Below are 14,828 nucleotides of genomic sequence, written 5' to 3' on the forward strand. Positions count from 1 at the left end.
GCAAAAAAAGTTTCGGAGGAATTTATTAAAGTTTTTTGCTCAGTTTTAGTGATAGGTAGTATGAATGTTTAAATGTTATATTGTGAGTACTATGTTGTGAGGCTACTTGATGCAACAAAGACTGGGGCCTCCAAATGTTTGTGTAGATTATTATTGAGGTGTTTTTTTTACCCCAATAAATTTCGTTGATTTGGGGTAAAAAAAACAGTGCATTTTATGCAATGTTTTGGCTTCATATTGGTGTTAGATCAACTGCCAAGCAGTATATCACCAAAAGATACAATAACAAACTTCTGGATGCATCAGTGCTAATGTATGCATGTGTTATGCACAATCAATTGTTGGAATTGGGGGTCCGAGGTTAAGATTAGTGTTGCAGGTTAGTTGGTCAATAGCACAGATTAAGAGCACAGAGTGATCCATCGATTGATTGTGCATAACACATACAATCATACATATATATATACAAACTGTACTTGTTTGATTTCCTGTTTGTTGTTTTTTAGTTGTATGTTCATTCACAAACTGCTGATTGATTTTAGGGGATTCATGATCCGCGAAATTTAATCGCCCGCACGCACGCATGTTTAAACTAGAGCTGCAGTTAAAATTCAGGATGGCATGCACAAGTATACTAGACACAATTTTTTGTCTTGCTGCTGAATTTATTATAGAAACGAGACTTGCAATTTCACAATGTGTATTTTAATCAAAAGTGCATACAAAAATTGGGTGCAAAAACGTTTACATTATCATCATGGCCCATCCCGTCGATTTCGACTATAGGTTCAGCATATCTCACAGTCCTTGATATATGAGTTACACAAAGCTTCTTTCCTCTGGTGGAGAATTATTTACATTACGTATGAAATCAACAGCAAAACATATGAAATCAATATTATGATAATAAAAACGAAGAAGCTGCTATACTAACATGTGTTTTTTTTACCCCATAAAAATTTTTTTTTACCCCAAAGCTGGGGTAAAAAAAATTTCTGGTATTTTGTGCATAATTTTCAAACCAGTTAATGGATTTAAAAAAATTCATTGTGGGATAATAGACATGCATGCTCTCTATATTGTGACCAACTTTGGTGGTCATATTTGATAAGCTAAAAAAACCTAGCACAAACTTTCTGAAAATAATTTTTTTTTACCCCACTTGACTATATTATAAGGCGGATCGCGCAGAATGTCAGTGGTGTTTGTACGCAACTTGGTATCTAAACAGCAATCATAAAATATATTTACTGGTATTGCAGTTTTATTACACACAACAATAACACCAAATTATGACACGCTTAAAAGTAGGCTGTGGCTATTTGACCGGCTCCGGTCTTTTAATCTGAAACACTATTTCGTCGTCGTCGTCGTTCGTATGAAGCAGAAAGTTTGTGGTCAGCCGAATGGAAGGACTTGGAGCCAACTTTTCGTCAAGTCATCTAGTGTACGGAGGCCTGTTATTCCATTGGGAGGGGAATAGATGGGACACCCAAAGATGATGTGGTTAGCTGTTTGCTCCGTCGCACCGCACTGACAAGCAGCAGAGTCCCGTATGCCCCAGCGTGTCAAGCAAGCATTGAAGCGGCCAACTCCCGTTCTTATTCGGTTCAGTGTCACCCACTCCCTTCTCTGAAGCTCAGAACCAAGTGAGAGTGAAGAGGCAGGAGAGACATCAAATAGAACGAGGCGAGACTTTATTTTTGGCACAGTGCTCAATTCCTCGGACCAGGCATCTGACGTGCTGAAATCAGCGAGCTGGAGTTTTGCAGCATGCCTTACAAAAGGGCGCCGTGATGGTAGGCGTTGTATGATTGGGACATTGAGAGTGGATACGCAATCGTGTAGTATGTGGTTCGGATCAGCACAGGCTTTATTTACCAACGAAGACACCATCGCTTCTCTGCGTACATTAGCGGGTAGGATACCTGACAGCACTGGAAGGTATTGCTGTGGTGTTGGTTTTAAGCATCCAGTAATAATGCGCATTGTCTCGTTCAGGCAGGCGTCTAATTTTTTGGTGTGCTTGCTGCGACACCATGCCGGAGCTGCGTATTCCGCGGCACTGTAGGCAAGCGCCAGGCCACCTATGCGGAGGGTAGATGGTTTAGCTCCCCATGTTGTGCCGGCCAAGCACCTCAAAAGTCCATTGCGTGCAATTACTTTTGCACGCAGGCCTTGGATGTGCTGCTTGTACGTCAGTTGCCTATCCAGTTTCACCCCGAGATAAGTTGGTTGACTCTTGAACGGTAACTGACAACCATTGACTTCGACCTTCAATTTCCTGCCGACTTGGTGATTATTGAGATGAAAAGTACTGACGGTAGTCTTTGTAGCACTGAGTTGCAGTCTCCACGTATTCAAGTATTCCGAAATTATTTTCATATCTGACTCCAGTGAGTGCTCTACATTGGACCAGCTTCTATTAGTGATTAGTAGGGCTAAATCGTCGGCATAACCATATTGCTTTGACTTGGTGCAGGGGAGGTCACTGATGTAAATATTGAATAGCAGTGGTGCCAAGGTTGATCCTTGAGGCACGCCGTTTTTCAAAGAGCGAGGTCGACTACTCTGTCCATCACTGGTGTGAACTGTAAAGCGTCTATTAGAGATCATCTCCAGAATGAATCGAACTGTGTGGCGGCTAGAGATAAAACGAAGAAGCTTGAGAGTCAGTCCACGATGCCATACCGTGTCATAGGCCGCAGTTAGGTCAACCAGTGCCAGGCCAGCTTTCTCTCGATGTTCGAATGCATCTTCAATGTCGTCCGTGAGTTTCACAACTTGATCAACTGTAGATCGTCCATGACGGAAACCAGCTTGTTCCTTCGGTAGTTGAGGTTCAATGATAGGTTCAAGACGTAAAAGAAGCAGTCGTTCTAGGAGTTTAAATGGGACACAAAGGAGAGATATTGGTCTATAGCTCTTGGTGTCATCGGCAGGCTTTTTTGGTTTGAGAATAGCCATCACTGAAGCTTTACGCCATATTTTAGGGAGTTTCAATTGCTGAAAGCAAGCTGTATAGAACTTAGCTATCCATTCTACATATTTTATATATAACACTATTTGACCGGTCATGACGTATTTGTTATTTTTCTCTTTCAAAGCAAAAGATGAGAGGAGAAGAAAAAAGTGCCTCTATAACTTCTAAATTTAATAGTTTTATTCAACTGAACCAGCGGCGCGTAGCCTACGACGTTTCTCGGGCTGGTATCCCTATTGGTATGAGTTCGATACTACCCAGAAGCATTTTATTTCAAACTAAATTGTCTGCTAAAAAACACTGCCTAAAAGTAAACTTGACATTGATGAACTTTTAAAGAAGTATTGTATAGCCACCAAACTAACTTGTTGATAGCAAAAATATAATGCGTCGTTCGGCAAACACGGTCAGTCGGTCACATCCTCTTATGATGAACGAAAACTTACCCAGAGAAATTCTCAAATTAAAAATACTCTAACTTTATTAGTATATTATTCATATTTGAAAAGACATAAAAAATTGGGCTGTAAGGGCAGGGTACTCAAATTAAAAATCGACCACAAAAATGCAGCAGCCTAACGATTGTCACTTCGGGTCAAAATTTAGTTTAAAAAAACGCTCCCGAGTAGCATCGAACTCATTCCCTCGGGAACACCAGCACGAGAAGTAGGGTGTTTCATTTGCTCATTTTAAATTCAACATTTTTTTCAACTGGATCAGTGGCGCGTACGATACTTCTCGTCGAGAAGTATCGTACGCACCACTGATCCAGTTGAAAAAAATGTTGAATTTAGAAGTTATAATATATCGTAATGGCCCGTTTCGGCTAGTCCAATTCGGCTAGTCCGATTGGGCTAATTCTGATTTGGCTACAGTCCGATTCGGCTAGTTCTCTATTCGGCTACAGTTTTGAATTGTATTTTGTATTTTATTCCACAATGTCGTTTCTTTTGCATTCCGACAAAGAAAAATTGCAGCTGTGTCGTCCGGGTGGAGGCTCTTGGTTGACAAGTTTTGTTTGGCATCTGCTTGGGTGCAGATGTTACTCACAGGATGGGGCACGAGGAGCCACTTGTCGTCCATCCCAATCCACTTGTCGTCCATCCCATCCATCTCTTGTCGTCCGTCTAAGTTCGAATCACTGGAAATAAACGTATTCAAAACTTATTTTCGACGCCGTTTCAAACTCTGTAATTTACGTCAACAATGATTTTGCGGCAGTAAAATGCGTTCATTTTGAAAACTGCCAAGCTGGAGACAATAGCTTGTCCCGCGTTTAGGTTGAACCTGTTTTTTTGGGGTGAAATTCACTTGCGAACATCTCGACATATACTCGAGTATATACGGTATTCAATAAAAGACTAAAGACTTTCAATAAAAGACAAAAGAGAAAACTCTTCGCCGTTGTTAACGCGTTGAAGGTAAGTAATTAGCAAAACGTGCGATACGAGGTTAATAAAACCGATAGCGGGTTTCCACTCTGCTTGAAATCATGATTTTTTGCGTTTTTATTCGATAACTTCACTGTCTTGATCATTGTTATTCACTCGCACGAAAAGGAGATGAATCGGCTTGTTTTCCAACTGTTCCAATTATGAGCTAACAATCTCAAAATTTTTACGACTAGGCGTACTGCTTGCGTAAAATTAATTGCTTCCAGCAGCGGTTCAGATAAATTCGGTTTGCGACCTAGGTGTCAAGTGATTCGAACTTAAATTTTAAATTTAAGGATTTCTTGTCAATTCTAAACTTTATGCACTTGTTGAGCAATATGCAAAGCTCACGAGACAAAACAAAAAGAGCTGTTTTAAGAAATCAATTTTTTTTATTTTTGCGTGTAGGATATAATCGTTCTTATTACATAACATTCCATGATCGTTAAAGTGGATGTCAAACCTAAGTGGTCGCATAAAACAATGATGTCAGGTTAGCTAGGTGATAATAGCGGTAAGAGACGTTGTTATTGCAGGCAATATCTGCGGCCAAGACCATTAAACACCTTTTCTTTTATCGGTTTTCAATTGCATTTTCACACATTGCGAACAAAACAATGTGTTCTGTTGAATCATAATTGATCTCACAGCGGGAAGACCTCGTTGAAATTAGCGCGTCTAATTTAGCTGATTTACATAATATTGCAGTGAATAGTTGGGTGACTATTCCAGCAGCGTAAGTTACTCTATCATCTACTTTGAAATTTTCATACTGTATGAGAAAGCCATGCGATCAGCTGCTGTTTTGCGGGCAAGAGCAACGTAGGCTATTTTTCGCTTTTGGCACTCTTTAAGTCCGTTTAAATGATATAAATCTCTTTCGCAAAGTGTTTTATCTTTGAAACACCACTTGTAATAACCATTTTTGTTGACCCTGGTTAGTGGTTAGGTCTAAACCCCACTCATCTAAAGCTTCAATAATTTCAACTATAAAAGAAACGATATTGTGGAATCAAATACAAAATTCTCTACTGTAAATAAGCAGAAGGCGTCGTTGGATTTGGAATTTTGTAATAGTTGAAGATTCTAATATATTCCAAGTTTGCATACAGACGGTGACGTAGGATACATGTCGATTTTATGTGAGCAAACATTTCAATTTAATAATTCAAACATTTTGTGCTAAATTTCATTTCAATTTATTTTTCTTTGTCGGAATGCAAAAGAAACGACATTGTGGAATAAAATACAATTCAATTTCAAAACTGTAGCCGAATAGAGAACTAGCCGAATCGGACTGTAGCCGAATCGGAAATAGCCCAATCGGACTAGCCTAATTGGACTAGCTGAATAGTAGCCGACCCTAATATATATGCAGTTTTTTCATTTTTTTTCTTACGTCATGCCGGTCAAATAGTGTTTTAGATTAAAAGACCGGAGCCGGTCAAATAGCCACTGCCTTAAAAGTATAAATTTAGAAACAGTGCTGCCAGACACCTTTTTTGAATTATTTGTGCTAAAATTCTTATCTAAACTAAAGTAACTTATCTAAACTAAAGTAACTAAACTAAACTACCGTACTTTACTTCTGTATTAAATTTTTGTACAAATTGTTAATCTTTGTTAATTGTTAAATTAATTGTTAAATTAATTAATTAAACAAATTGTTAATTGTTAATTTTTGTACAAAGTGATAATCTTCCTCCTTAACCTATCTTAGTACGAGCTGTTTTAAAAAGTACGGTACGTCACGAGCTATCTTAGTCTCGTGCTAACTAATCGCTAACAATGAGAACAAATGAAGAAACGTCAGAAAGTTGTTATTTATTCTAATTTCCAAAAAACAGCTTCAAAATTGACCGTTTGAACACATATTTTTGAATTGTAACATAGTCATAGAGTAATGCTAAACCAAACAGAAAATAATTTTTGCTCATAAATATAAGGCATTTTTGGGCGTTTTTACATTTCAAAGTAATTGCATTAACATTAAATAGCTATAATGTACTACATTATATATATTTATAGGCTAGCACTAGCTATAATGCCACCTGAGACAAAATGCTTATTGTGAAGGGCATGAAGGTAGAATAATGACCAGTGTAGGACTGTAGGTTAGGTTTAGAAAATTCGAAAACAATAAAAACTAAAAGTCAAGAAACTTCACATTTCTAGCATATTTCCTTCTGTGAAATATTTCACTACTAGAGTGGGGCGACTGGGGCGTCCTCATACAGCCCTGTGTCGCTACAGATAGGGTTAATTTGCTTTTTAGTACAAATGTTTGCACATTTTATCACTTTGGTGTCCTTTCTAGTTATAATTGGTAATAATTGTAATTAATTGCATTTTTATATTATACAGACGAAATCGGTTAATCAAATCACCTATTGCCAGACGTTTTGATACCATTATACGATTGATTCGTTTAACCAATTTACTAAAAAAAAGGTTTATTGTGAATGGGCGTAATTGTTGAGAAGATGTCTGTGCTGACTAGGCTGCAACGGACATTACAACTGATCCTTCCTGCTGGATACAACTGTTTACAATTCTAGTTAAACTTTAAAGGGTTTACTAGTTCTGTGTTACATAACACTACGCTGTATGTTCCAGCCAGCAAAACTGGTTCTTTTTACATTGATTTATTGTCTACTGACGTTGAAACAATGTAAAAAAGACCAGCTTTGCTGACTTGACTGAGCAGGTATGATCAAAGCATTTTTCTGCAAACTGTGGCAATTGGACTTCTTTTAATCTCACCGATCTCTGTGATGTCACAACGCGAACTTTGACGTTGACGTTTTTGATTCAATTGTGCTATTTTTAGCTCGTACCAGCTGTGTAGTTTTGAGTATGGAACGTGGCCTACAAAAATAGTGGTATGGTAGAAAAACACGGCTCACACACATTGTTTTGAAATCGCAGAGTTTTTTTTTTCAAGTCTTTTGCGCTGTCTGGTAAAATAATTAATTTGCAATGTTCTTCAACTGAACGAAACTGCACAAATGAAATTATGCACTGCATTTAACAACAGTAGGCTACTTTTTTCAGCAATTTAAAAAAAATTCTCCAAAGTTTTCTGGTAAAAACTTTTAGACATGCTTTCCAACACTTCCCTCTTAAGCCGAAATAATTCGTCCATATCCATTCCTTGGAAGGCCAGTCGCCGGACGGATGACATCAAAAGCATTTAAACTACTTTAGTGTGATAATTCCTTTTGTGTGCTCTTTTGTTTTAATGAAGCCCAGCTGTGCGAAAATTGGTTCTTTGTAGTGCGATGTCTAGCACATAAGATTATGGCCTGGGATTACAGACACTTGTCTTTGTTTTGAGTGCATGCGTCTGTCTCACCTTTCCTTCATTTCGCCTTTGAACATTGCAAGCAATTATGCGAAGCGAAAAAGAGACATTCTCTTTTCGCTAACGGGTACAATTATACGATTAAATGAATGAAGTATGCAAACTAGAAGCAAATCCTGATGCTTTTATCCGACTTATTCTTTTAAGCGGTATGCGCTTAACCAATGTTTTTACTTAACATTAGATTGGATTTGGTTTGGGATTTCAGGTTTTGATTCAAATAACCGATTGATACGTTTAAGCAGTATAGCCTACTACTAACCGATTTCGTCTACATCGTCAAAAAATTATTTTACTCGCAACTTTTGTAAACCTTTGGAAATTGAAACAGGAGTTTATATTGATTAAAGTTTATTTGAACAGAAGCAGTATCATACGAAACTAATGGCGTTTTGTCGGGACCAGGAAAAAAGCATCGGCTTAGGTGGAATGTCGAGTCAGCAGCTGTTGACTTAGGCGGTTTCTACTGCAGTGCATTAACAAAACTGTTGTTTTTTAAATATTGTTATAGTTTTTTCAACTTTTGTTATAGGGAAAGTGCACTGCATACCATCCACTAAAAAAGACAGTTTTTGAAATTATACACTTTTAGAAACTATCTCGTGGGAATTGTGACAAACCCTTTATCAACGTCTGGTGTTGATGAATTCAAGCGATGTTTTCCTGATGGACATTTGCATCTCTTTGTTGGTACGAGATTTGAATTATAAAAATGTGTTTTTTGAGAGTTAAACTAATGTGAAAAGTATACGGTGTACTGTACAAGCAAGAAAACTTAAATAGGAGGAAAGTGATGAGTTGCATGGTGTGATCTGATATTCTTGTATGGTTCAAATTATCGACGACATTTTAGAGAGTAGGCCGCAGGGCTGCGATTTTTTCTTTCTTGTCGAACGACCAAAAATTCTACGCTTGTTTGTCGAATAGTATTAGTAATATGACGTCACAAGAGTCAGATTATAAGCGTTTGGCCGCGAGTTACCGCACAAGTTGTGTGGTATCAGAGTCACTTACTTTAAGTTTTTAATCACACGCTGGTTGAGTGATTCCATCTACGACGGCAAAAGCATTGCCGTCACCAAATCAACATACCTTGGATTGCTGCGACAATTGCCGTATGCTTTAATGTTTAATCAAACGAAATTTTATGCGCTTCTTCATCGCGTGTCACGGGTTTGCTACTATTCGGTGAGTCCAATTCGGTGAGTTCCTAACCTCTAACCCCTAACCCTAAAACGTCAATGATAATTAGGCTACGGTACCCAATAATTTAAAAAAAAAATTGAAAAAATTCCCCGTTAAGGGATCGGACTCACCGCATCGGACTCACTGAAACGGCCATTCCGGCGTGTTACACGGCGGTAGCCCAGAACATCACGCAAGCTATTTTATGCGCTGACATTGCTCTTGTGAACTGTAAAAAGTTTGCTACCTTATGAATACTGGCTTAATTGTTACGCAAATGTTATTTTTTCATCATATGCTTATTGTTTACCGGTGTCGTTGCAAATATAAATCATCGTGAAAGAAGATACAGTTAAAAAGTGGAATTTACCTGCTATAGATTATCAAACAGAAGGAAAAGTTAGTGTGGTATTTTGCAAAATTTATAAAGAATTTTATGACGGAAACAAATCAGAATTAGAAAAGCTAAAGGGGTCAAGTCAAAAAAGTAATACGAAATTAGATAAACGGTTCTTCGGCAGAAAAGAAAAATAATGCTTCTGATCATGTGGCATTGCGCGTTCATGAACCGGCAGTTTTGCGTCTTCAAGTATTCCAGTGACGATGCGACAGCTTCATCCTCCCATACAGCATCTTATGATTCCGATTCTGACAGCTAGTTTTTTATCAAACAGACTCGTGTTTGCTCGCAGTATCTCAATTGTGCCGAAATTATGTTAGTGTACACGTAAATCGAGGCAATCATCTCGCAGTGAGATATTAATTTGTTACCGGTACCTGGTTGAACAATTAACGTTATTTTATGATAATTCAAAGTCGCTAGATGTCGAATTAATGTAAAACAAACGTAAATTTCTTCATGCATTGTTACAGGCAGCAAAGTTCGTTATTTTTGCATTGACTTCACGTCTGTAGAGAGTAGACGTTGAATCAATGTAAAAATGATGATTTTTGCTGCCTGGGTACGCAATGTAACCCGCCAGGAAAATTAAATAGATTTGTGCTGACTCGAACGTTGAATCAACCCAAAATTAACTTTTCCCCTGAGTTATTTAACGTAACAGCATGCGTATCGCTACTTTTCGTATTATTACATCACTACAAATGAAACAGTGCGGTCGTGACTCGTGATAGACTACTCTAGTATATTTTTCGCTTCTCGTTTTTTTCGATTCAACGTCTGCAGACGTTGAATCAATGTGAAAACGACGGGTTTTGCCAGCTGGGTTAAAGTGTGCTTTTGTATATGCAAATGCAATATCGCCCATTACGTATTCACATAAACCCTTTTAGTGGATGGAAGTCAAGTTGCAACCGTGTTTATCTGTCTACTATTCTTTATTCACATTGCAAAACATTTCTGCAAGCTTGGAACAACAAGTGCATAAGTCAGACATAAATACAAACTTGCAAACACGTTGACAATTAAAGTAGCCTACTTCGGTTATTTTATCTATAAAAGAAACCCGTTGTGTCGAATAGCACAAAACGTGTGTGGCGAAATGTTTGATGCCAGGCGTTAGAACTTCGATCAAAGCATTATCCCGCAGTGTTCAAAATGGCGGCGCTGACGCCTTGGAAGTTTCTCATGTGAAGCGTCACTTTTAGACCTTGCTTTGAAGTACCTGGCGCAAGAAAGTTTACGTAAGTCAGTACTCTTATGATTGCATCACGTGATGCCCCCCCCCCCCGATTGTTCCTCGACCTGACGACGTTTAGTCCTCTCCCAGTTTTTTTTTCCTTTTTATTTTCCTTTTTTTCCGTAAGGCACGGCGTTTGTCGAATAGTGATGGCGCGTGTCGAGTGACCTCGTCACCAAAAAAGGCAAAAATCGCAGCCCTGGTAGGCCGTAAACATTTCAAAAATCACTCATTTAATTGACATATGAAGAGCTTGTTTCCAAAACCGCTTACATCCACTTTCGGTGATTTTGAGAAAACCACGAAAAACGTTTATGACAGTTTCGCTTGGTAAATGTAATGCGCTTTTGATTTCTAACGATGTATAACTACCTACTGAATTGAGCCATGACGTTTGTCCAGATCTAAGGAATATTAGAAGGCTTAGAATCGCCTTTTTATAAAATTAGAAATGTGGATATAAGCGGTTTTGGAAATAAACTGGAGAATAAAAATTGCCAGAATGAAAGAAACCAAGTTTTGAAACCATTTTTCCAAGCTGACCACCACTAATTCATCACCACAATCCAAATCCACTTTAAACAAAGCAAAAAAACACAGTTATAAAGCTCAAGTAGGCTACTAAGCAGCCTAAGCACCGTTGGTAACTGCAACAATAGGCTGCAAGCCTACAACAGTGCTTATCAGTGTTGCCAGATAGTAGATGCTTCAAACTACCAAACAAATTTCAAATTTTGCCAAACTGACCAGAGACCAGAGATGGGCGTGATCTTGATCTTGAAGATCACAAGTGATCTAGAAGATCACTTGTTTTTTGGTGATCTTGATCTTGATCTAAGATCACTTTTTTTTGTGTGATCTTGATCTTGAAGAACAATAAGATCAAGATCACTTTAAAATTGATTTTTACTTCCTAGATAGAGGCATTTTTTTAGAACTCGTACTGTACAAAGTAGTTAGTGGCAACTACTAACATTAAGCCACTGTTAATATGATATGTGTCCTACAAAAGACGATTTAAACTTTAAAGTCTGCATCAAATCTGGTCAGTGTTGCCATTTCAAAATTGAAAAAGTTTTCTGTGTTGGTCATAATAAAGAAGTCAACTTCCGTGTACTTTATGTTGACGTATAATAAAAAACGATTTAACTTTGTTCACAATTTCCATGTGTGAATTTTAAAGAAATGTTTGCTTTCTTTGACCCAATTTTAGATGTTTCAAAAGTCTAGAATGGTGTTGTAAAAAATCTGGACTCTAGCCGACTTTGGTCATGTAAAGTGGTATATTGCAGCAAAGCAACCAGACCAAGACTTGTTTAGGGTCTGAGTATGGAGCGGTTTGTCTGACCGCAAACCTCTGAACTTTTCTGATAGCGGACAACAGTATCAAGGTTGCCAGATGGTTAAATGGTGCAATAAACATTGACATAATACAGTGAAAGTTAAAACTACTTAGCAGCCTACCACGAATAAAAACTCCCACATGAACCAGACAAAAATTTGGTAAAAAATGATGCAGTTCAAAGTTCATTTTTATTTATTTATTATAAATAAAAAGTATAAAACTGATTGCAAATTTTGCGATTTTTTCAGAACTACTGTAATTAACCTCGGCCTTGGGTGTGACGTTGCGATTCTACGCAAACTACGTCAACAATTGATAGGCCTAATAGCAATAGTCACTAACTTATTACAATTCTTAGGCCAGCAATCGAGTAGTTAAAAGTAAAGGTTAGCAATACCAACTATATACCTTTACCCAGGTTGCTTATAGCAATTATTTTTTGCAACATCATAGATCAAAAACTTCATTTTTTTTCAAGTACACAAAAAGTGATCTTGATCTTCAAGATCACGATCTTGATCTTGATCTTCAAGATCACATAGGTTAGTGATCTTGATCTTCAAGATCACCTATTCTTGGTGATCTTGATCTTCAAGATCACCAATACTGGTGATCTTGCCCATCTCTGCCAGAGACTGACTGTCAACTCACCAAAAATGTTTGCCAAAATTCTGCCAACTCAAAATTTTACTGCTAAACAACGTAAAATTCTGCCAAATCTCGAATTTGGTAGTGAAATTTGCCAAATGGTAACACTGCTGCTCATACGCGCCGACTTCCAGCGGGGCCGGGGGGCGGCGCCCCCCGTAAATTTATGGTTGAGGGGCAACAAAAATGGTTATTACAAGTGGTGTTTCAAAGATAAAGCACTTTGCGAAAGAGATTTAGATCATTTAAACAGACTTAAAGAATGCCGAAACCGAAATATAGCCTACGTTGCTCTTGCCCGCAAAACAGCAGCTGATCGCATGGCTTTCTCATACGGTATGGAAATTTCAAAGTAGAAGGTAGAGTAACTTACGCTGCTGGAATAGTCACGTAACTATTCACTGCAATATTAAGTAAACCAGCTAAATTAGACGCGCAATTTTCAATGAGGTCTTCCCGCTGTGAGATCAATTATGATTCAACAGAACGCATTGTTTTTTTCACGATGTGTGAGAATTAAATCGAAAACCGATATAAGAAAAGGTGTTTAACTTGGTCGCAGATATTGCTTGCATTAACAACGTCTCTTACCGCTATTATCACCTAACTAACCTGACATCATTGTTTTATGCAGCTGCTAAGGTTTAACATCGACTTCCACGATCATGGAATGTTACGTAATTAGAACGATTATATCCTACACGCAAAAATAAAAATTTGATTTCTTAAAGCAGCTCTTTCTGTTTTGTCTTTTGAGCTTTGCATATTGCTCAACAAGTGCATAAAGTTTAAAATTGATAGAAATCATTACATTTGAAAATTAAGTTTGAGTCACTGCAAATAATCGTATTCAAAACTTTTAATTCCACCGATGCCATTGCACACTCCGTAATCTACGTTGGCAATGATTTTGCCACAGCAAAAATGTGTTCATTTTGAAAACTGCCGAGCTTGTCCCGTGTATAAGTTGAACCTGTCTTTTTGAGATGAAAATCACTTGTGAACATCTCGACCTATACTCGAGTATATACGGGATTCGATAAAAGACTATAAAAACTTTAGATAAAAAACATAAGAGAAAACACTTCTCCATTGTTAACGCTTTGAAGGTAAGTAATTAGCAAAACGAAGCTAATAAAACTCATAGCGGGTTTCCACTCTGCTTGAGATCATGATTTTTTTGCGTTTTATTTCGTAATATATAACTTCACTGTCTTGATTGTTGTTATTCACTCCCACGAAAAGGAAATAAATCGGCTTGTTTTCCAACTGTTCCAATTATGAGCTAACAATCTCAAAATTTTTACTAGACGTAGGCTACTGCATGCGTAAAACTAATCGTTTCAAGCAGCAGTTCTAATAAATTCGGCTTGAGACCTAGGTGTCAATATAAACAAGACAGTAAGCTTAATCAAAGACTATTTTAATTGAGCAAAATAGCGTTATGGTTATGACGTCATCACCTTTCTCGCCGCCCAAGGTTTTTTGAAAAGTCGGCGCCTATGCTGCTGCTTATCACGAAACAATGACGAAAACGGTTTAACAATCAGCGATATGTCACGTGATACAATGGCTTAATATGATTGGTTAATTGTGGATACAAGTGGTTTTGGAAACAAAGTGTGATGGCGCGTAAGCGGTTTTGGAAGAAAACGCAATTTTTAGTGTCGAATTTGAAGCAGAAAGAGAAGGTTTTGGATAAAAAGGAATGGATAGTAGGTACCTATGGTAATACTCTACCTAATGACACTCTAAACTCAATTTTGGTAAAAATGGCGCCTAAGCGGTTTTGGAACTGGGCTCTTCATATAGATATTAGTTCAAGTGCCCTTTTTTCACAACTTATGGATTACCGTTTCTACGTTGTCATTAAATTGTTTTTGATACATAATTTATGTCTTGAAGACAAAATAGTAACTCATTTTCAGTAAGCTTTTCTAAAACTAAATCAGGCCTCGAAATTCGGTTTTGTTGAAGGTGGACAAACGTATCCGGTCTGAGCAGCTATCTTGGCGGACAAATTAAGTTTCATGGTGGACACACCAGTTTTAGCGTCGATCATCATGCTTTACCACTTTATCTTAATAATTCTTCGCCATTTCAGAACTGTAGGACTGTAGGTATATACTAGGGTGCGGCTGATGCCCCGTAAAATTTAAAACTTGATTGTAGCAACCCTAACTTTTTTTTGGAAGTGAGGCTTGGTGTACAAAGCTTAAATATGAAGTTT

At 37.7% G+C, this 14,828-nt stretch overlaps 1 protein-coding gene across 1 annotated transcript in view; it reads left to right on the forward strand.

Moving 5' to 3' along the window:
• Positions 1 to 8,391: 8,391 nt before the first annotated feature.
• Positions 8,392 to 14,828, forward strand: part of LOC145769407 (phosphatidylinositol polyphosphate 5-phosphatase type IV-like) — a 123,125-nt gene continuing 116,688 nt past the window's right edge. The window contains exon 1 of the mRNA XM_082581042.1: positions 8,392 to 8,470. The gene's annotated coding sequence lies outside the window, so the exon portion shown is untranslated. The remainder of the gene's footprint in view (positions 8,471 to 14,828) is intronic.

This window comes from Aplidium turbinatum, chromosome 4 (assembly GCF_918807975.1).
Source record: "Aplidium turbinatum chromosome 4, kaAplTurb1.1, whole genome shotgun sequence".
NCBI classification, from domain to species: Eukaryota; Metazoa; Chordata; class Ascidiacea; order Aplousobranchia; family Polyclinidae; genus Aplidium; species Aplidium turbinatum.